The sequence below is a fragment of the Leptinotarsa decemlineata genome, unplaced genomic scaffold, assembly GCF_025532065.1.
Source record: "Leptinotarsa decemlineata unplaced genomic scaffold, Ldec_3_MD MMD2_tig00000882_RagTag_RagTag, whole genome shotgun sequence".
NCBI classification, from domain to species: domain Eukaryota; kingdom Metazoa; phylum Arthropoda; class Insecta; order Coleoptera; family Chrysomelidae; genus Leptinotarsa; species Leptinotarsa decemlineata.
This window is the reverse complement of record NW_027412556.1, coordinates 2,117,367-2,142,688: the sequence shown is the minus strand read 5'-3', so window position 1 is coordinate 2,142,688 and position 25,322 is coordinate 2,117,367. Positions and strand designations below refer to the sequence as shown.

General features: G+C 35.1%; 1 protein-coding gene across 1 annotated transcript in view; it reads left to right on the top strand.

Annotated features, from left to right (window-relative positions):
• The first annotated feature begins 9,209 nt into the window (after positions 1–9,209).
• The window catches only part of bdg (sodium-dependent transporter bedraggled), a 78,962-nt gene continuing 62,849 nt past the window's right edge, over positions 9,210–25,322 (top strand). Inside the window, 1 exon segment of the mRNA XM_074174779.1 lies at positions 9,210–9,638. The gene's annotated coding sequence lies outside the window, so the exon portion shown is untranslated.

Sequence of the window (25,322 nt, the reverse complement as noted above, 5' to 3'; positions counted from 1 at the left end):
AAAAATTTCAATATAGAACAATGTATTTTCCTAGATACATCACTAGTTATTGCGAGAATTTGAATATGTCTGTATTAAAAGGGGTTTATTTTTCGGAGAGATTGATTTTTGGGAAAGAAAAGTTTTGGCTTTCTACTTTTCCAAATTTATACAAAAAAATATGGGAATTTTTCAAAGAAAGGAAGAAAGCAATTGATTCCTTTAGGTTAGGTTAGGTCCATAGTGAGTGGGTCCATTCCACCCTCCACCGCAACCCGCAAGGGTTTATTGTGGCTCACGCCTATTCACACTTTACATAACTTTGTTAATAATGAATATTTTTTCATAAAATTTTGGTCACACCTGTTTAGAGGCACTCTGAATCCAGTGGTGTATTGCTAATGAAAAATCCCGATTTTCGACTAAGAAAAAATATCGTAGTATGCCCTGAAACTTTAATAAACATTTCAAATTTTGACCCAAAGTAGACCTTTTAATACTTGATATTTCAAAAAAAATTAAAATCGGTTTACAACTTCAAATTTTAGGGTGGCGTTTCCATTAAAAATGGGTCACACTGCATGTAAAAGAAACGATAAAATCGCCAGTCAGAACACTGAAACTAAAGCAAAACAGCAAGTGAAAAATTAGAACGATTATATATCTTATTATTCTTCTGTGAAAGAATCCTCTAAATATTCCTTATGACTGTAGTAACATTTGTCAGTAATAAGTTTTTAACTTTCTTACTGAACAAATTTGCAGAATTCAACCTCTTTATAGAAAGTGGCAGTGTTATAAAAATTTATGGCATTATATAATGGAAATTTTTTGAAATGATCTCCTATGTTAAGGGATCAGCAGCCTCAGAGCAGTAGCATGGCGAGTATCACGACCGTGAATGCTCAAGCAAGTTCGTTATGTACAAGTCAAGGTTCCTGTGCACAAAAATGACACATTTCATTACATAAATTGCGGGTGCAGTCAACAAGTGTTCTCTTTTGAAAATGGGTCTACAACTTTCTTGGTACCCCAGGTTGAATATCAATCTTATCAGTCGTTTTTGAGAGATGAAAACTCTAGAAAATTCCTTTGCACATCTCCAAGCCATTATTTTAAACTGATGTGGGAGTAGGCATTCGCAAAGTAAACATTTAAAACCAAACCTATCTAAACAATGTTTTAACTGTTTGATCGAATAATAAGCGGAATTGAGTTTACTGCACACTTTTTGTATGTGACTTCTCGAGGTGAGATTCTCATCTAAAATAGTTCCAAGAAAATCAACTTCTTTTGATATTTTTATTTCAATCAAAGTGACTGAATTACAACAGAAATCCCCCTAACAAATGATTTATTTAAAATTAGTTTGTTACGTTGACACCAACTACTGAATTCGTCAATAACTAAATTAATTGTCATCGATAACTCATTCTCATTTTTTCCAGAAACAGTGATTGTAATATTGTCATAGTTATGCGACAATCTGATATGAATTCAGGCAAGTCATTGATAAAAGTCAAGAATAACAATGGACCCAGAACAGACCCTTGTGGAACACCTAGTTTCACATCATAGGGAACTGATGTAATTCCATTACATTTAACCACCAAACTACGGTTTTCCATGTACGATTCTATCCAACACAACACATTATTGGGAAAGCCCATTACCTACATTAAACGATTAAACTCTTAACAAAGCTGTGTGGATCATGAAAAGAAAAGAAGTGGCGCATAACTACGCCACCTTCACATCTCATATCACTTTCTTTAACACTTTTAAGTTCAATAATCAATATTTTTCTATATTAGTTTCCAATTTGTTGGAATTCTTTGCTTGAAATTTTGAATATTATTCGACATAGGTGACATTGGTATGTTTTTATAGTTCAAATTTATATGATTAATTTCCTGATCTTTGAAAGCTGACAGATTTATTAAATTGAATTTATCGACAGTGTGTTTCTATGTTGTATTCTTTTTTTTTAATATTCAGAATAGTTTCATTTCATGGTTTTCATTTGACATCCTTGATTATTTTTCATCAGGAAGATCAGCTACCGCCTAACCAACTGCCTAGTCTTACTCTTTATACCAGGGAGCCCTGCCCGTTGTGCGACGAACTCAAGAACGAATTGTACCCTTATCTGAATAGAGTTGACTTCAGCACTGTGGATATTTCGAAGAAGGAAAACGTTCGATATTTGAGATTATACCGGTATGAAATTCCAGTTTTATTTCTGAATGGGCAGTACTTGTGTAAACACAAGTTAGACAAACGGTTGCTGGAAGAGAGATTGGGACAAATTGAGAAAAGTAGATGATTTTCCCGAATAACATAACTGGAATTCTGCTGCCTGAAATTTCAACTGATTGAATTAAACGACTTTGCCAATGTTTATAGATGATGAAAGGCATATTTGGAAGCATGACACTCTCAATAGAAGAAAAAAATGCACACAATCATAATGTTTAGTTTTACCTGTAAATACGTAGTCAGTTATCTGGTCGAAAGGCCAGCACAATGTTTAGCTTTTTTTTTCAGATGGAGAAATTGGGAAAAAATGATATTTTTAACTTTTTTTCAAGGAATTTTTATTTTCGCTTGACACATAACTTGTTATCAACAACTTATCTCCATGTAAAATAACAAAAACCCAAACTTGATATAGATTTCACATAACAACATAATAATATCTAATACAGAGTATTTCAAAACTTAACAATATGTAAGGGAAGGACAAAATCCATTTAGTATTTTGGAATCAAATGATACAATAAACAATGTGAATTGAAGAAATTTCGAGAATTGTGCACAAATTTATATAAAACACTGTTTTTTACGGAAGCGCAGAAGGGCCACATATTTTTATTATTTGTTTCTTGGAAATTACGACTTTCAATCTCGAAATTTCGACTTTTATCACGAAATTTCGACTTTAATCTCGAAATTTCGACTTTAAACTCGAAATTTCGACTTTAAACTCGAAATTTCGACTTTAATCTCGAAATTTCGACTTTAATCTCGAAATTTCGACTTTAATCTCGAAATTTCGACTTTAAACTCGAAATTTCGACTTTAATCTCGAAATTTCGACTTTAATCTCGAAATTTCGACTTTAATCTCGAAATTTCGACTTTAAACTCGTAATTCCGAAATTACGACTTCAAACTCGAAATGTCGACTTTTTTTTCTGTATTGCGATGGTGAACCACCCAATAAATTTCACTAGTTCGGACTTCCATTGTCTACTATATAAAATGATTTGAAATCCCTGAAACAAGTAAAAAAAAATAATTAAAAAAGAATAGTTGAAAATAACAATTATATTAAGCAACAATAAACCTGAAATGAAATGATAGTGAAATAACCTACAAGTAAAAATATAATAATTGTATAAATAAAAATTAAAGGAATGAAAAAAGGAAATAATAAAAAATAAAAAAGTGTAGAGATTCCAAGTCACGTTAGTTCACGACGTTCCGATTGTTGGTATCTACAATCGTCTTTGGGTGATGACTGGACTGATTCCTCCGAGAGATGACTATTTTATAGGTCGTTGAAATACTTTCACTTTCTCTACTTTCCATTTTCCGCTTCACTGATTCCGTGAAAGATGACCGTTTTGGCGGGAGTTGGTCATTTCAACGACCTATAAAATAGTCATCTCTCGGAGGAATCAGTCCAGTCATCACCCGAAGACGATTGTAGATACCAACAATCGAAACGTCGTGAACTAACGTGACTTGGAATCTCTACAATTTTTATTTTTTATCATTTCCTTTTTTCATTCCTTTAATTTTTATTTATTCAATAATTATATTTTTACTTGTAGGTTATTTCACTATCATTTCATTTCAGGTTTATTGTTGCTTAATATAATTGTTATTTTCAACTATTCTTTTTTAATTATTCTTTTTTACTTGTTTCACGGATTTCAAATCATTTTATATAGTAGACAATGGAAGTCCGAACTAGTGAAATTTATTGGGTGGTTCACCATCGCAATACAGAAAAAAAAGTCGACATTTCGAGTTTGAAGTCGTAATTACGAGTTTAAAGTCGAAATTTCGAGATTAAAGTCGAAATTTCGAGATTAAAGTCGAAATTTCGAGATTAAAGTCGAAATTTCGAGATTAAAGTCGAAATTTCGAGATTAAAGTCGAAATTTCGAGATTAAAGTCGAAATTTCGAGATTAAAGTCGAAATTTCGAGATTAAAGTCGAAATTTCGAGATTAAAGTCGAAATTTCGAGATTAAAGTCGAAATTTCGAGATTAAAGTCGAAATTTCGAGTTTAAAGTCGAAATTTCGAGATTAAAGTCGAAATTTCGAGATTAAATTAAAGTCGAAATTTCGAGTTTAAAGTCGAAATTTCGAGTTTTAAAGTCGAAATTTCGAGATTAAAGTCGAAATTTCGAGATGAAAGTCGAAATTTCGAGATTGAAAGTCGTAATTTCCAAGAAACAAATAATAAAAATATGTGGCCCTTCTGCGCTTCCGTAGTTTTTGGTGTAGAAACGTTATTAATTGGTGCAAGAATATTTGTACAAAAAATTTGATTCAAATCCCATAATTATTGAGAGCAGTAGTTTTAGGAAATGATTTGTATTTGAATACCATTTTATTTTATCATATAATAAGCTATACAGTACTTTTCTTTAATATCCTCCCCCTTTAATTTTTTCAACTGGCCAACTCAAAAATTGAAATTTGGGATAATGAAATTGATGCATGAATACTTTATTTTGAAGTGAAATTGACAGATGAAACTTTCAAGATGGGGACTGGGCGCCATCTGGGAAAAAAATTAATGGGAAAGGGAGGTTTTGTGACACATCTTCTTGAAGCTCGTGACAAATACTTAACAGCCCTAGAATATAATGTCAATATCTTCAACTACTACAAAATGGCGGAACTTTCAATAATTACCTCAATACATTGACATTTAACTACATAATATGAGGTAATAAGCTTGAGGTCAGTTCAGAAGATGCTCGAAATGGTTGCCTTGAACTTTTTGACATATTTCACGCCGAACATTTTCGAACACAGTAACGTGTCCAATATCTACAAATATTTATTATTCTCTGCTTTATATCCAATATTGAAGCAGGTTCAGTTTCGTACACCTTTTGCTTCAAATAGCCCCATAAAAAAGTCCAAAGGTGTTCTTGGAAAAGAATTGGATTTAGATAATGTCATGAACGAAGCAGTTGCGGCAGCGGTTGACATTCCGTTTATAACATTTATTAATGTTGAAGTATTCAAGGGCTGAACTCATTAAAAGGAAATTTCCTTATTTCCTTAAAAGATGTGTCTACTCGCTAACTAAGCCACTGTGGACACTCATCAGTAATCTTTGATCCTTTCTGGGATTTGTCCCTTCCCATACCACAAAGATCTGGCCAAGTGAGTTTGTCACATTGCTTGGATTCTTTCACAAAAAAGGAAACTCTGGATGGAGATGAAAAACCAATGTGTTCGAGGTGCAAGCAAAGGAGAAAATGTACAAAGTCCTTATCAATCTATAAGTTTCCCCGTATTTTAGTAATTCATTTGAAAAGATTCTCTTCGACGGAAAGGTTCAGTGGCAAATTGAACGTTTACATTGACTTTTCTTCAGACGGATTAGATATGAGCAGTTATGCAGCAGAGAATGTGGCTCCTTGTCATTATAATCTATATGCACTTTCAAATCACAGTGGGACTACTTACAACGGACATTACACAGCATATTGCAGACACCCATATAGTGGCACATGGCATGAATACAACGATTCACAGGTGTTCCCAATTTCGCCAAAATCAATTGTGAGCAATGAGGCATATGTCCTCTTTTATAAACAGGAGGGAACGAAGCAGCACCTTTGATGTGTGTTTTTTTTTTTTCTTCTTTCCTTTTTTTTTCTTCTTTCCTTTTCTCTTAATAATCATAGTTCTTTGAATTGATTTGTATTTCTAGTTGTGTCACAAAATAGTTAGTAATGTTTATATTTCCATATAATTACTAAGCCATTGTGCATAATATTCAACTTATCATTTAAGCTTGCCAATGGAAGAATAGTTATGTCACCCCCATTTTCAAAAGTGGCAAAAAGGAAGACATAAAAAACCATCGTCCAATCAGCAAACTTTCAGCTATTTCAAAACTTTTCGAATCTTTACTTGTGCACTATCTTTCGTGGCATTGCAAAAATATGCTAAATGAAAATCAACATGGATTTGTTGCAGGTAGATCAACAACATCAAATTTATTGGTATATCAACAAGACATCACCAAGGCCCTAGAAAAAGGCCTTCAAATTGATACAATTTACACTAATTTCAGTAAGGCCTTTGATAGAGTCAACCACAGTTTGTTGATTAGTAAACTTGAATTTAGTGCGTACTAATACAAACAGAAGTGCTGATGAATTGCATACTCCCCAAAACGGTATTCCATAACGTAGGTGGGATTCAACGAGGGCGTAGTACACCGTTCTGGCAGTCTTGATTCCCAAATTTATTGAAGTTACTCTCACTGCATAACATCCAGAACAAATTTTACTTTCAAGTTGTTTAATATGCTCAATAAATTTGAGCTTATTGTCAATGTGAATACCTAGAAATTTAGATTGAGTCTCGTTCTTGATCACTAAGTTATCACCAAATGACAGGTCATCAAGAGCAGATCATGATAAAGTACCAAAATAAATTTTTGAAATCATATATGCACAATAAATAACTACAATTAAAACAGTGAATTTGTGCAGAAAAAAGTATGAGGCAAGGTGGAACAATAATAATAATAATAATAATAATAATAATAATATTGAAGACCTTGGCTTATCAAAGCGCCTGACGTTCGCTTTTCTCAGGTCGAGTGGGCTGAAGTCGGAAACTGAGGGGTTCATCATGGCTTGCCAGGATGGTGTCTTTAACACCTTAGTCTACCGCAGTCGCGTGATGGGTACAGAGGTTCCTGACACAAGGTGCAGGGCCTGCCGCGAGGCGCCCGAGACCCTAATGCACTTGCTATCAGCATGTCCAGCATATGCGGTCTCGGTCTATATCCATAGACATAACGCGGCCCTAAGGGTGCTATATTATCATCTACGGCACTCCTACGGTATTGACGAGACACCGGTGTTGCCCTACGCTCCGGGGGATATTGAATCCGTTGTGGGGAACGAGAAGTGCCGAATTTATTGGAACTATTCGTTCCCCACCCTCAGGCTCATACAAGCTAATAAGCCTGATGTAGTTCTTCTCGACCACCAGATCAAGACGATATTTGTCGTGGAGTTTTCAGCTCCTGGCGAGACGAATATCGTCAGAAAAGAGGAGGAAAAACGGATAAAATATCGAGATTTTCTCTTCGAACTCCGCAGACTCTATCCAGATCACTCTGTCAAGATGGTCGTTCTGATTGTTGGAGTCCTTGGTGGAATGATGTCTTCTCTACTCTCGAATCTCAAAATCATACCGGCTTGCCGCATTAAGGCAGAAATCTTAGCCGCACAGATGCAGAAGGCTGTCATTCTTGGCTCACTGCGTTTGCTCAGGGCACATGATTCTCGGACCCAATGATCACTTACCCCACGGTGTGGGGAGTGGTCATTGGTTGATTATGCTGGCGCGCCCTCCCGAATGTATCGGGGCTTCGGGGGATAGGGCCTGACCAGCGCACACTACGGATAATAATAATAATATAACTTTATTAATTCCTTTAGGATCACAATGTGATATAGGACAAGTCAGTGAAAAAATATAGATAAATAAACTTCAAAATACAGATAGGACGAAACAATAAACATAGAAATTTTTGATTTAAAATTTTGAACAAAGTTTTTAAAACTTTTAAAATGCTTAAACAATACACATAAGCAATACACATATGAGCATTTCAATCACTTCTGTTCACATATTCGACGACACTGTAGAAACATCTGGAAATCAAAAACTCTTTCAGTTTTGCTTTGAAAATACCTGGGGTTTCTTCCGTCCGTACCTCAACCGGAAGTTTGTTATAAAATTTTGTCCCTGCATAGGAAGGGCAATTTTCGAAAAATGCAGTCGAGTGCTTTTTTAATCTGATTTTATTCTTTTGTCTAGTAGGATAGGTATGAAAATCTGAGTTTTGAAGGTTGACCCGCACCTTCTTCTTCTTCTTCTTCTTCTGTTTGTTTCTTCATAAACAAACAAACGCATTTATAAATATATATACAAGGTAAACACATGATTCTATTTTCAATAAAAATTTGTCTACACGAATCTCTATAGGCAAGATTGAATATCAAACGAATAACTTTTTTTTGGGAGACAAAAATTCTGTTTATACAGCCCCACACTGCTATATTGTTGGAAATATGAGGATAGAATATGGCATAATAAACATTTAACAGCTGAGATTTATTAAAAATTGAAGTTAACTGTCTTAGGGCATAGTATGCGCTGTTAAGTTTATTATTCACTTGATTAATGCTAGATTGAAATGACATATCACTATCTATGCATATGCCAAGAAATTTAGTTTTTTCTGATGAGTTGATGAGATCATTATTGACTTTGACCTGTAAATTTTTTATTTTTCTCTGGTTTCTGTAATGGAACTGCAACAAAACAGTTTTCTTCGAATTTACAATTAAAGAATTCCTGCGCCACCAGCTTGTGAATTCTACAGATAATTTGTTGAGTTTGTCCTGGAGTTCCTCAGGACTATTTGCATCAGTGGCAAGTGTCGAGTCGTCAGCATATAAGACCACAGAATCTGTACTAATATGGTTTGGCATATCATTTACATACAATAAAAAAATTAGTGGACCCAAAATGGATCCTTGCGGAACACCTAAATCCATATTATATGACAAAGACTGCTTTTCTTCTACTTTCACATGTATTCTTCTGAATGTTAAATACGATTTTAACAACAGGAGAAAATTACCCCTGAAGCCAAGGGAATGCAACTTGCTTAGAATTATATTCAAATCAATGACATCAATGTTTGAAGGTGACGTATTGAATAAAATCATGTGTATCTTGACCGTTTTTTGGCGCAAAAAAAAAGGTGGAATATGATGAAGGGAGAGCGCTGCGTGTCTTGCTCATCATTTCTCGTAATAACAAACAAACATTTTCTCAAAATCATCTGTCGAATATTTACACTGTAAGCATGACTCAAGCCCCCGCTTCCCTCCTTCAGTCCCCAGCGCACGCCCCTGCCACTAAAACTTTCAGTCTTGTAATACTGTCCGGACCATCGAACGGACAGGCTCAGGCAGTGGTTTTACTGGGTGACCGTCGATACACAACGATCCTCGAAGTCGACGTAGAAGCGAACAGCTTCATCTCGCGGTTCTCGAGAACGCGAAGAAACGAGAAGTTGAATTTCTTCGGGAATCTACCTGAGACAGCTCTTGCGTGACTTAAAAGTGCGATATTTCGTGAAATGTTCCTCTTTGAAAGATGTTTGATGGGATTGTTGTGAGTGAAACACTTGTTGTTGCTTGGTAACTTCGCCAAAGGTGTTAACACCCACGTCGGATTTGTGTTGGTGTGAAGTGGCCTTGTTTGTGGTGGTGCAAAGGTGGTTCTCTGGAGACACGGGCTTTTTGCGAGTGTAGGCTTCCGTGTTTCAGCTCGGTTCAGTCATCACGTCGGAACTTTTTGCTTCTGGTAAGAGAATAACCAGTTTTTCTTTACTTCAAAAACTCGTGGCCTTGTTAATGTTAATTCAAACCCTGTCCATCTGCTATTGAACGGAAAATGTATGCAGCAATTCGTGTTCTGATAAGAGCAGCAAACATTTCTAATTACTTCAATGTCTTTCAATCTTCACACAGGTGTGTGTCACCATCGTCGGAGGGCATTACTCTCTTAGTCAACAATCGCGATGAGTCAGGTAGAAACCACCTACAGCAGGGTCGAATTGAAAGGGCATTTCAAGTTTTTGTTCGTGTAACGCTGAAGGTCGTTTGAATCTATTTCTATAGAAATCTATTGTGAGTTTGGTTGTAAAGACGTTCTTCAATTTACTCTTAGCAAACAAAACCGTTCTAGAAATTCCAATATTAACGACTTTTCTTAAATTGACATTTGACAAACTGAAAGAAAATTATTGATGTTCTATGATGGACTAAGTTATTGTGCCAATTGATAAAAAAAATTAATCTTTCCAGTGTACCAGCCGAAACTTTTCAAAATCTGCCTGCTTTTAAATGTGTCAATTAATTACACTTTTGAAATCTGTCAATTGACAGAGGCATATTTGCGGTGTAAAATAGCATCTTTGTCAATCGTCATGTTCACAATATAAGTAATAATTGCTTGCATGAGTAAATTTCTGTCAGATATACTCCAATGACCTTCTAGGTATTAGCCAGGAAAGTTGTTGTTTTTCGCCAGATCCTAGCCAGTGTAGGGACGATCTAACGCCACTTTTCCTCAATGGTGAGGTCATTCCATTTGGAACGGGGGTGAAATATCTTGGCATTGTCCTTGAAAAAAAAATCACCTGGAACGCTCTCTTGGAAAACGTTTTACACAAAGCCAGACTGTCCCTATGGACATGTCGAAGGATTCGTGGTAAAACTTGGGGTTTAGGTCCCAAACAAATCCATTGAATTTGTGTGATGATTGTTCGACCTGGTGGCCGAAAGCTTTACAGCTTTCTGGCCATGGCTTGTCTGGCCATCGGTGGTGCCATCAGTACCATACCGTCAGCAGCCATGGAGATCCTTCCAAATCTACCTCCTCTCCACATTTTTCTGGAGAGAGGCCGGATGGACTGCATACAGACTTGTGCACATTGCCAATTGCACAAATCAGTTTAATACAGAGTGCAACAGACTGTTGGTTGAACTGTCAAGTACGAACTGACTTATAAAGTACTGTTCCCGAGTAGAGAGGACTGGACCCTCCGGGAGAAGGAAATATTCCGGTTCTGGTGCAGGTGTTTTCAGTCGCAGACCCAGGACAGAGATATCAACCTGCCTAGGAACCTATGCGACTTTATTTCAAGCGGAAATTCACGCTATTGAATTGAGTGCGGAGATATTGTAAGAATCCAACCTGATACTGAAGTCAATAAAAATATTCTCGGGCAGTCAAGCGGTGTTGGAAGCTCTTGGATCCTTGCAACAACGTCTAAATTGATAGCAAATTGCCAAAAACGACTCTCCTGGATAGGAAGACTTAACAGATTGTCTCTGGTCTGGATTCCTCTGGCCTGGAAGGCAATGAGACTGCTGACTCTCTTGCAAAGGAGGGTGCTGCAAGCATCTTCATCGGACCAGAACCTGTCATTGGCATCGCTTTAGGCTTTGCCAAACAAACTTTGAACACCTGGACGGCAAGAAGATTTATGGACTTCTGGTAGAATCTTGGAATAGACTCACTTTGGACCTAACCTAACTTAAATTCAAGATGGCCGCAGCTACAAAATGGCGGATTACAAATTATTTCACAACTACTCCAATATGGGTATCAAAAACAACATGGTAAATAAATAACATAGAATTTTTTATATCAAACAATTTTATTGAAAAAAAAAGATAATAAAATAATGATTAAGATAATGTAAAGCGTGTTTTTTATAGAGGTATAGAACTTTAAGTTGCAAGAAAACAACGATGGATTATTCGATTGACATGAATTTTATTTATCCGAAAGATAATCTTGTGGCATTACATTTTAAATATGATTTCTGGCATATGACCGCCACGGCTGGCGCGGATGTAGTCCAATCTGGACGTCTAATTTTCGATGACTTTTTCCAACATTTGTGGCCGTATATCGGCAATAACACGGCGAATGTTGTCTTCCAAATGGTCAAGCGTTTGTGGCTTATCCGCATAGACCAATGACTTTACATAGCCCCACAGAAAGTAGTCTAGCGGTGTTAAATCACAAGATCTTGGAGGCCAATTCACAGGTCCAAAACGTGAAATTAGGCGGTCACCAAACGTGTCTTTCAATAAATCTATTGTGGCACGAGCTGTGTGGCATGTTGCACCGTCTTGTTGAAACCACATCTCCTGGACATCATGGTTATTCAATTCAGGAATGAAAAAGTTAGTAATCATGGCTCTATACCGATCATCATTGACTGTAACGTTCTGGCCACCATCGTTTTTGAAAAAGTACGAACCAATGATTCCACCAGCCCATAAAGCGCACCAAACAGTCAGTTTTTGTGGATGTAACGGTGTTTTGACATACACTTGAGGATTACCTTTACTCCAAATGCGACAGTTTTGTTTGTTGACGTAGCCATTCAACCAGAAGTGCGCTTCATCGCTAAACAAAATTTGCTTATGACAATTGGGAACAACGGTAATCTCGTTTTGGGCCCTTTCGACGAATCTACGCCTTATTTGATGGTCGTTTGGCTTCAATTCTTGCACGAGTTGGATTTTGTAAGCACGCACACCAAGATCCTTCCGCAAAATCTTCCATAAAGTCGATGGACACAGATCCAATTCCTGTGCTCGATGGCGGATGGACTCCTCCGGGTCTTCCTCAATGCTACGCTGTACAGCAGCAAGAGCTTCTTCTGTACGCACCGTACGGCGTCTCTGGGGATGCGAGTTATCAATAAGAGTAAACGTGGTGCGAAAACGTTCCATGGTTAATCGAATTAACTGCTTTGATGGATACGTTTTCCGCACAGAACCATTATTTTCGAAATAAAATTGCACTATTTGCAAGCGTTGTTCAGGAGTGAGTCTATTCATGATGAATTGCCAAACCAAACTAAGAATAAATCACTTGACAGCTGTTAAATCGGTCACCATCTTGAAAAGTAATGCCAACTTGAAGTTCTATACCTCTATAAAAAACACCCATTACTAAAAGCTTTAAAATAATTCGGAAGGTCCTAGGTAGCAGTCATCACACCACTTTTTTCAGCAATCTACGGTATTGGTCAGATAAAAAAATCGTTGGGCGTAGTATTTACATTCAGGTTACGCTACGCTTAACGATTTTAGTATTTTTTATCTGATCAGTACTGCAGATTGCTAAGGAGAGTGGTGTGATGACTGCTACCGAATTATTTTATAACGTTTAGTACATTATCTACATCATTATTATCTTTTTTTTCATTAAAACATAAAAAAAGTGTTTACTTATTTTATTCAAACTTTGAAATCCTAGTGCTTGGAAGTTAGTCATTACGAAACTTCAGTGAGAATCGAATAATCACTTTTTTGCCGCACAAATATGTTCGAAATCAAACTAACCCTTAATCATTTTCGCTTTTAATGACGCAGTTCAGTGAGTCGCGGAAAATAATCTTCGATATGTGTGTTGTGAGCTGCACATTTCTCTAATATGAAATAAATTGAATGCGGTTGGGGTTTGATATTAACTTTTCCGCCTGGCACCACTCTTCAAACACGTATGGTGAAATGTAGATTGAAAGGTCATAGTACAAACAAGTATTAGTTTGCACGAAAGTTTTATTCATGGTTATCGTGCTTCCAACAAAACACCTCTATTTCATGGAGAATATAGGAAGTTTATCGTGCGGAAATTGTTTTGGGATGTTTGTATTTTTCCAAATGTTAGACTTCGATAATCATAAACGCAGTGTAAACTTCAACTTACATTTCATCACTATAATTATGTTGCTTTGGATTTTTATATTTTCACAGGTGAAGGAATAAAAAATTTATTAGATCTCATAGAGAGCCAAGCTCCTTGCGTTAAAGCGTGTAGACACAGCTTTACGTTACAAACCCTACCTTATAGTTGAAACATACGCCTTCGCCCTTTCTTTACTCCAGATAAGCTCCAGATAAGCTCAGGAGATCCAGATCAACTGTTTATATCCAACACAGTAAATTTTCACTTATATATCATTTATCTCAAGTACCATTTATCGGGAAGATTCCTGTTATTTTCAGAAAAGTAGTTTATGAAAGAGATATCGACTGATATCTCTTTCATATACTACATATACTACATCAATTTTCAGACTTCTGAAGCTCAACAATTTCAAGCAATTTTTCTTCAGTTTTTGTCCTTTCTCGGTATGTTCAAAAACACATTGCTTGTAAAGAAAAACCTGTGTTTGTATTTAGTGACGTCACAAGTCTCTTTGATTTGTATGCAGTGTCAGTATGTTATCAAATGAGAACTTGAAATAGACGCTATTGGAATTTAGGCTCTGACAAGCAGCCTAAGCCTCGAAGAGAGTATTGAATCTCCAACAACTCAAAAACTGCTCTAAAACTGCTTCATTTCTTTATTTTCTCTCGTCTCGTGATTGAATTGGAGATTCCTGGACAGAAGAATTGATATACCTAAAGGAAGCAATCGAATGGCCACCAAGTACACCGGATTTAATTCTCTTAGACTTATTTTTCACATGATACCTTAAATCCATTGTTTACGAAACAACCTGCTGATACTGATCATTCTAAATCACCAGAGATGGTCAAGAATAGACCGTAAAACTATTCATTCATAGAGAAACATTTTAAACAGTTTGTTAGATTTTAGATATTATGTCTCTCTAGGCGGTATAACTAGAAGACGACGAGACCATGCCCTTCAGCTCGGTTACTTTTTCTTTATATTATACTTATTAACTATGTTCAATCGTAATAACGATGTAACCTTCAGAAAAATGAAAAGGTATTTTTAGAAACTTTCATTAGGCGAATAGTTCATAACAGTTACTTGGTTGCTAATTAAACGAATTATTTTAATGAGAGAAAATTACCATTACACATAAAAAAATTGAGAAAGAATTTCCCATTGAATGTACCGTGTGTCTATTGTAATATTTTCAATAATAAATTACAAATACGAATTCAATCCAGCATGAGTAAAAGGAATAGTAACAGTACAATCATTGAAAAAGGAAATTTAACATCAACTAAGTAATAATCTCAACAAATGATTATATGGATAGCGGTTTTTCTTCAACCTGGTCTAACAGACAGTAAAAATAAGGATAATTGAAACTTGGTAAATGGACTGAACAATGAAACTGAAAAGGGTAAACAGAAAAGGAGAAATTTCAAGAATGATTAAAAATAGGCTGTTCCTATAGCTATTCTGGAGTTTACATATCATATTTCCAAAATTTTCAACGAGACATTCACATATTCATTATACATTGACAAGCCTGTATCTGTAAAATGATTTTATCGATTACACCAGGATACCTACATTGCCTTTTGGAGCTACTGAGCAAGGTTTGGAGCACCTTAGAAAAATCGTAGGATTGTCAACAGATACCGTAGGATGGATTAAGGTAATAGAACCTCCACCATTTTGGGATACACCTACTCAAACTCGTCTAACCAATTACTCCATTTTTAGCACTAATTACTCCATTTGGCACATACACAGAGTATTTAGTGATTTCTTCTGGTAGTTCTACTATTGAAGTCTCCTGATATGTCTCCTGGTAGTTGAGTCCATGTGAAGTCTTCTGGTAGTGAGGTATCCTGGTCTCCTATCCTGGTCTTCTAGTTTCAAAGATACCGTAGGTTTTTCCAGCTCAAAATAGCTGATATTTTCAGTTCAATGCAAGTCTTCAAATTAAATCAGAAGAAAAAACTGTCATCATCATAGATGCTGATCTCTTTTCACCATCACTTTAATTTCTGGCTGTTTCTTTTTCCTCTCTGTGTTGCACAAGTTAGATATCAATATTGTCTAAATCTATTCTGGTATGCATCAATGACCTATAAAGGAAGATAATCACAATAATTCATACTTCAAATCCATACAAATTGAGGATTTTACTGCATCATATCTAGATTTACTTCATAGGAGGGGTCACCAAATGTCAAAAATATGGGTCGCCATATTTTTGACGTCATTGAAGGGAAAATAGCGCTAAATTTGAAATTATTTGGAATATATCCCGAATAATCCATGATATACTTTTTTCAATCATCCTGCAGACTCTTTCAGTCTAATGAACATCCCCAATAGTGTTTTCTTGAGTCATTATAATAAAGATATATTCTTATTGCAACAGTTGGATAATCATAAAAATATAATCTATGATATTTTCAGTTCAAAGTGATCCATCATCTTCAAAGGGTTATTAAAACTCTGAGACTATGTTTAAAAGTTGGTGATTCAGCATTAGCAAAAAACGATACGATATCGGATACGTTACTACTTTGAAAATATCTGACTTGTGAGAACCATTTTTTCCATAGTACCACAAGATACTATGAATCATCAAAGAAGAACATAACTGAAGTTCACAAACTATATTCCAAAAGTCTTTTGCAGGGCTACATAATATATGTAGAAGCTGCTCTTGAAATGTACCTCAAAATCATCTTTTTTTAAAGTATTAGTGGCATTTGTCATCCAATCGATCAGTATATACTCTAACACACTAGAATAAATATCTATTGAGATATGGAGGTAGAAAAACACACGACAAAACTTTTGAAACAACCTGATATTATTTATTATCGGCATGTTAGTTGCAATATAAGTATAAACCAACACGATTTTATGAAAAATCGTTCAACGGTCACCAATCTTCTGACTGTAACCCAACATATTGCTCAATCTATTGACAATAGGGCTAAACTGATGTTATTTACACAGGTTTTTCTAAGGCCTTCGACAGGCTTGATCATGGCATTCTACTGAACAAACTAGTAGCCTTTGGATTATCTCCATCCTTAATTTTTAAAACTGCTAAGCCTAAAAACCGATGGCATTTATCCTCCAATAGGAAGAACCCACTCTGAATTGCTACAAAAGCATAACTTTTGCAGTCTCGAAAAAAGGCGTGAATATTATAGTGTTGCACTAACCTATAAAATTATCAAAAGCATAGTTGATTGCCCAACATTACTGGAAAAGTTTAATATTTGCATTCCTAGAATCTGTTCCAGACACCCGAGTACTTTCTATAATAAAAACATCTTGCACAAATGTTCTGGAGACTTCTCCGATCCATACCATGTGTAAAGTGACATATGCTGTTAGCGATAATTTAGACATATTTAGTTGCAAATTGTCAAATATAAAATCACACTTCCTGTTTGTAGTGTTTGTAGACTTTACAGTTACTTGTTTGTGATGTATTCATTATACTCTGTTATTTCCTGCTCTGTAATTGGGCTATGTCCTGTAGAGTATTGTATTACAAATAAATAAATAAATAAATTATAAATTATGTTACAGGCCCAACTAAAACTACAAAACATATTATGGTCAAATTGATTTTCTTCCAATGACGTCATGAAATTAACCTTATCTCTGCTACCCCTTTGTCTGAATCAGCCTGTGTTTCGTCACTCCTAAAAACTAACCTTGACGCATCTCAAGAAAAACCATTTTTGCGTTTTTCTTCTTTGACGCACTATTTCAAACCTCATCAGAATTCCATTTTATGCTGGGACATCCTCTATGATTAATCACACTCATGTCTTTTCCAGGGCTATATCTGTATGTATTAATATTCACGAATATTTTGTGGCACTCCCGATTTCCTGCTAGATTGACGTCCGTGACTGCATTCAAATGTTAATGTGTTCTGTATGTTGAGAATTTCAAAATAAACACAACTCGGATTTTATACTTCAAATTGAGGTCGAATGCTTTGTATATTGTTCAGATTTATTTCCAGTCTCAGGTTTTGAAATACAAGGCAAATCAAAGAGAAAACTCCTTAGTTTTTTCTTATTATTGTGAGAAATGCAAGAAAAATTATTCGAATATTTTACTGAATGAAATAAAATGTTTCAACTCAAGCATGGTACAGATATGAACATTTGTTGGATTTTAGAATCCATTGTGAAACATAAACATTGGTGCAATCGGTACAAGGAAGACACGCACTGAATGTTAATAATTATTATCGACGGAGTGAGTCATTGAACTTTACATTTCCCCGTCTATTTTTATAGCGAAATGTCAAGCCGAACTACCAGGAAGCCATTGAAAATCGGAAGGTATGTGAATTCGCCGAAAGAAGACTGTAAACTTCCAGATGCTCTGAAAGATTTGGAAAGTATCACGAGTATAGCCCTTATGACCCATATACAATTTCATAGTTAGAGGAATGCGACAGAAATACTGGGATGGGGCTTCTGCAATGTGTCAGTGTGAAGATAGCGGTGACTTTCTAGCAGCCGTTGGTGCTTGTGGTCAAAGGCGTAGGGAAAAATTTGAAGTGGAAGTATTTTCAATATAGTCCAAACTGAAAACTCTAAAGCAAATTCAAATCCAAGATAGAGTGGATGTAAACATTGACATGCCCTACGCACGTGATATTGAAAATCCCAAGAATTGGCCAGGGTCGTATTCAGAACCAACATCTTGTTGATCGCAAATGCTATATCATACTTTGGAAAACTTTTTTATAATAACGAGTGAAATGCACAAGTTTTGCAGTTTAACGGGAAAAATGCAGATAATATGTGTGATATAAAAAGATTTTCATTGGATTTTTCACAGCGCATCAAGCATTATATGAAAAGAGACGTAATTATTTCTTTATTGATAATTTTTATTTTATGTAAAATCAAAAGGAATGTTAATCAAAATTATTCAACTGGATGAATTTGTCTCTTCATCAGTAGTGTCATCCTCACCAATCTGAATTATCAGTGGCTCGATTTGTGCCTCTATTATGTTATCAAGCTTCCACATCTTTGTCTCGACTTCCGATATCACATGCCGAACACACTTCTCCCATTTTTCAGCTGTGACTCTTTTCAAAGACTCATCAAAAAGTACTTTGAGATCTGCAAATTTGAACAAATTTGAACGTGGTGTTATGCTGAGCTACAAAATTCTTCACATCCGCCCATATTAACTCGATGGGATTGAGCTCGCAGTGGTATGGAGGCAGGTGAAGGACAATTTTGTTTTGGCCTGCTGCCATCTCATCGACTATATATTTTTGGCATTCAAGCTTGCGCTCCTTGACAATTTTTAGTAGCTGTACCCTTAGCATTGAGTCTTCAAAGCTAATATTCTTTGATCGCAGCCAATTTTGGATTTCAACCTTCTTTGAAGACGTTGTCGAAATCTTCTCTAACAGTCGCGATTGATAAGGTGCATTGTCCATTACAATCACAGCATTATCCTCCAGATGGGGTAGAACTTTGGAAAACCACTGTTCGAAAGATTCACCGTTCATTTCTTCGTGATAATCTCCAGTTTTCTTCGACTCGAAACACCACAGCCCTTCAGCAACAAACCCATTCTCATTGCCGATGTGACAAATAATAAGTCGTTTTCCTTTACCTGAAATTATGAAGAGGTATGTAAGTAAATAAAAAAAGGACGAGGGTTACTTTTTATATATTGAGATTGAGGCAGGTCTTAATATAAATATAAGTTTACCTGATGGATTTGTTAATCCGGTGGATAGTCCATCTAGAAAGGCCCTCCTAGATGAGGTCACAGTTTCATCGACCCATACTTTAGGGGTAGTATGACCAGCATCAACCCAGGTTTCATCCATACAATAAATTGTTCTCTGTTGTTCCCTATAATATTTAATTTTGGTCAAATACTCTCTCCTCCATAACACAATTTCCTCTCTATCCAATAATAAACTATTGCGCCCTCGTTTTTTCCATACAAAATTCAAATGTTCTAATACTTTATGGAATGTTGACCGCTTGAAACTTGGCAATAAAACATCTTCATTTATTTCTGTGAGTACTTCGTCTATCGTGGGTATTTTATTTCTGAAAAAGTACTCATGCACTTTCCTCCTGATTGCATGTTTATCAGCATCATCTATTGATTTTATAATGGTTTGACGATTATGATTTGTATTCGGTTTGGAAAATGTATGATTTTGTTTATATTCCCATAAAACATTGTAAATCGAAGCGCAACACACTCCAATTTTATCGGAAACTTTCGATACGACTTCGTCGACAGTCGATGTCTCAATTTCTTCCATCTCTTTCTTGAACACATTTAAAATAATTTCTTTCATCTCAACACTCAAATGTCTTTTTTTGGATCGTTTCCTGGCTGGACTCAGAGGATAGCTCACAGTGTCATCAGCAGTGTCTGTACTGGACATCTTGGAAAACAATTTCAAACAATATACTATAACGCACGCCACACAAACACGCAAACGACTGATTACAACCCTGTGCTGGTACCGAACTCGTACCAAGAAGGCGAATTCACCAATGAACGCTGCCCTTTCTATCTGACACTGGGCGATCACGTGAACATCACGCTTCGCTTTTGTTTTGTTTTACTCTATCTTGGATTTGGATAGACTTTAGATCGAAATCAAACTCTAGATCGGCTGATAGGGTTTTTTGTCCAAACATCATCAGGTCTTATTGAAAAAGCTGCAGATTTTCTTCAGTTAGCATACGACTATATATAAATATTATATATACACTTATCTGTTTTTCTGTTTAAAATCTGTTTTATATCTGTATATATACATCTGTATATATACACGTTGTATATATGGAATAAATTCATTTTTACCGTTATTAACTACTATGTGAAAAAAAACCTGAAACAGATCGATTTTTATTCTCAAATTGACGATTTACAGTATGAAAATATTATCCCCCTCCAGCACTCCTTTTGAATTATAAGCACCCCCTCGAAAATTTTAAATAGCAAAGGGGGTCGTGTGGCACCTTGTTGGAAAGGGATTTTAGTCCTCTGTTCAGCAATATGAAGTTTTTTAAGTTTGGTGCAATCATAACTGAGAAAATTGATTTTTAGGATGTAAAATTTTGATAATGTCTCTAGGTATCACAAAACTTTACGTAGAATGAAGATAATAATGCCACATAATATTCAGAATGTATTTTTCAATGTACTTTACAATTAAATAAAATGTTCAAAATGACCACCATTAACTTCTTGACAATAACCGAGGCGATTTTGGAATTCTCTGAATTCTCCTTCTAAATCGTTAGATGTTAAATCGTTAATATACAATAAGAAATGTAACGGCCCCAGTATTGAACCGTGTGGTACGCCCATTTTTATTTCGCCTCCTGATGAGGATGATGAGGTTTCCATAATCTGACTCTGTCCTGTGAGATAATTCTCAAACCATTAATGAGTAATCTTCATCAAAAAAACGAATACCACGTCGATGCTATATTGTTTACAATAATATCTATTGTTCTGTTACTATACCAGTTAGTATAAAAATGAAAAAAAGCCTCATAAAACTGAATCTTTTATATAAATAGCATACATACTGTTTGAAAAATATAAACAATTTTGTCTGTGCTTTAAAAGATTCCGGTTTTAAATAACATAAAAAAGAAAAATTTTATGAACATCGTCGAAATCGGAGCTCATCTTAAGATCTTCCGAGAAAAAGACTTCGTTTGTTCGACTAATTTATTCCTTTCGATTTGTGGAAATAACGTAAGACATATTAATAGCATACAAGTATAATTTTATCGATGACATTCAATTTACAACTTGATCACCGACTAAACGATTATTTTTTTATACTGTAGGATGATGTTGATATATTGAAATTTATGGTGATTTAGTTTATGATATATTTTATAGATAGTGTGATTTTTACGTCATAGGAAAATAACTTGGAATGAAGGTTTTTTTATTATTTCAAGGTGAAACTCCTGGACTGGAAATTTATGAAAAGTGCATTCACCAACATTACACTAGCAAATTATTATATACCTGTTCCTTTTTTCGAAAACCAGTTGGCAAAATGATTATTTGATGACAATGATTCATACGCACCATTGAACTGGGAGATTGAGTCTTCTTCCGTCTACCGAAACACGTCAAATGTAAATTATAATTTGACACTCTTCAACGTAAAAATACCACCTCTACCACCAGATAAAATGAATTGAAATATTGTGGTTACCAAAATTCGATAAAATACACTCAAAACTTATTGCAATATACTCAAAACTTATTTCGTGTTGAGGTATTGATAATAAGAAAATAAGCAAAAACCATAGCAACATTCTTTTTAGATGATATCCTTTAAAAAACTGAAAATAATTTCAGTGGCAAAGTTAGTTTGAAACGCCTTGTCAACTTGTTTAGTATGTTACAACATAAGTTGTCAGTATTTTAATTTAAGTTTGAAGTTCGTTAACTTCAAGTCTGACAAATGGTTAGATTAACGGAAATGCGTAAAATAACAGTTTTACAAGATTAATGGGTTCGTCTTCAGGGAATTATTCAATGTTCCGCCATTTTGTATTCACCTACTGGGAAGATATTGACTTGACATTCTATGGTTGTGAAGTATTCATGAGGAGCTGCAAAATGATGTGTCATAAGACCCACCTTTCTATTTAATTTTTTTGAATATTTCTGAATTTTGAAATAAAGTATTCATGCATTAATTTCAATATCCCAAATTTCAATTTTTCAAAAAACAAAAGAGGGGGGGACATTGAAGAAATGTACTGTATACCACGACACAGATAATAATTATTTAGTGAGATACAGGTCTACGAAAACACATGACAATAAAAGGGACAAAACTTTTGAAACAACCTAATAATATCTATTTCATAATAAAAATCGTGGGAATCCACTCCAAGCTCTTGCAGTACAATTTCAATTGCAAAATATCATGGATGGAAATAGAAGTTGTTACACCATTCAAAGCGAGCGACAATAACCTATTAGATTTCTGTAAGGATATTTATAACGAGCACAGAACGCAAATACTTTCAATTTCTAATTGGCATATGTACGAGTAATTGTTTCGGGTAGATGCATTGGAATTAGTGACATCAAACAAAGATAGTACATTGTTCATGATTCAGACAATAAGTGTTTCCGTGTTAGATAATTGGCCTTTATTACAAGTTTTTCTGTTATAAAGGTCGACAGAGAGATGATGAATGGAATGATAATAATAATAACGACTTTTATTGATGGTTCCATACAATTACAACCAATAAAATGGCAGTGGCATATTTTCGAGAAAATTCTCATCTCTGTTTATATTAAAACAGTAGTACATCAGATATTTTGCAGAGTGTGTGCTCAATTGTTTCGACGTCATTCGATAAACAGTGATTGTACACCTCAAAAAGTGTATGTCTATGGTAAATGGTATATGTCTAAGGACATCTTATGGGGCGTTCCACATGGATCAGTACTGGGCCCTATTATTTTTCTCATATATGTAAATGACCTTGTTACTCCCCCAATTCATCTTTTCGGATGACACCACTCTCCTTTGCCATGGTAAAAATACTTCTAATATGAAATAAACTATCGCTAGTGATTTAGAAATTGTGAAAAAATTGTGTGACGCAAACTACTTGTGCTTTAATATTGAAAAAACAAACCTACTCACCTTCAGCGGTAGTATTAACAATTTATACTTGAATGGACAAACTCTTGAGAATGAAAACCAATCTAAATTCCTGGGAATCTTCATGGATAACAAATTGAAATTTTACCAACATATTTCAGCTTCAGGATGTGGATGTGCATCAGGATGATCTTATGTAGGTCTTGTAGGTGTGTAATAGTGTTTTGCTGTCGCAACTCCCGAGCTCGTCCCTCAAGGCTTTTGGGAGGTTTGCTCTTTTCCTTACTCTGTCAAGGGTATCTAATTGCAGCTGAATCTTTTATAGTTGAAGAACTATGTGAATAACTGTTTTTATTGAAATAATCAATTGCAACTCACAAAATCGTCAATGAACTGCGGAATAAAAATTTCAAGGAATAAGAACGTGAAGTGTTTTCACAGATATACTGTGAATATCACGCATTGATTAACATGACTTATGATCGACGTTCGTCACGTGTTCACTGCTCACTCAGTACATGAGTCATGTTGGGGATACACAGACAACCAGATATCTTATTCAACAGCAGCACCTCTATTCATGGAAGAAAGTAACGGAAAATAAAGCACCTTATCAACTTGAAGTGTATATTGTTACTCGCTTTATGTGTTTGTTATTGGAACCATTACAAAATTATCTAAATAACATGTGGCATGGACTTATCACTCCACCGAACGTAGTTTTGTCGTACCTCAGTCAATTTTGGAGTTAGCTACGCATGTGTAAAGTCACACAACGAATATTTGTTATGATTACTTACGATGACTCGAAAATATATTGTGATCCCGACGATTTTGTGGAAGATTCGGTGGTAAGCGATTAGTTATTATTCAAGTGGCTTATAATAATGATAAGTACCTGTTAATAATAATATCAATAGTATATAATTTTATTCGCCATATGAAACCATCCTGATAATAATTTACAGAGAATTCAAAGTGGTAAATAAAGAAGGCTCGATAAAAGAATAAAACCCCGTGCTTGGTTATGATATTTCGTTATGTAAGAGTGAGTAGTTGGGGTAGAAAAAATATTAACAGAAACAGCAGGAACATTTTTCTTGTTAACTTTCCTAACAAATATATATTTCCAGGTGAAACAGAATGATATAATGTCCGATAAATTCCTTGTAACAAATGGTACACCTCAAGGTAGTGTACTCGGTCCACATATTTTTCTGTTATATGTGAATGATCTACCTAATAATATAAGTAATGGTGCGATAAGAGGGTGACAGCTGATTAACGGAAAAAACAGAAACAGAACAGAAAAACAGATATACCTTTACGCAGACGAAATGTATAAATTTTTTACAGGAATAGACTTATAATTAACCCGAGAAAAACTGTCTGCATGTAATTTGGAATTCATCTCGAAGCCTACATGATTTCAATTTCATTTTTCGGAATGAACATTGGCGTTAATAAGCTCAACAAAATTCTTAGGAACAATAATGGACTCACATTTTACTTGGCAAGAACATATAGAGTTCACATCCAAGAAATTGAATCAATCCTATTATCTCATTAAATCCCTTAAGAATAAATTAGATACTAAAGCACTGATATCAGTTTATTCCGACAAGTTTCAGTTCATTATCCACAACAACATTGCTGTCTGGGGTTTAGCAACTGAGGTGGACAGAATTTTCATAAAACAGAAATAATTACTGGGGTTAATTTTCTATCTAGATCAATCTCGACTTTAGACAACTAAAGTCGAGATTGAAAGTCCATAATTATCATACTAGGAATAACCATATGCTCATCACCCAAAAACACCATCACGCAAAGTATAAAAAGTCTCCTATGTTTGCTGGTATCCGTCTCTTTAATATACTGCCATGCGATATGAAGACAATGCCACCTCAAGTGTTTCTATCAGAAAAGGGTTTCTATACAATAGATGAATTTATACTTGAAATTGGTAATGTCATATCACTACCATTGTGACGTATATATCGTGTTTATTTACCTATTTCTATTTTAATAATGTGTGTCACGTTATTTTTTTTATTCAAATGACATCTCACAATATTACACATAATATACCTGAG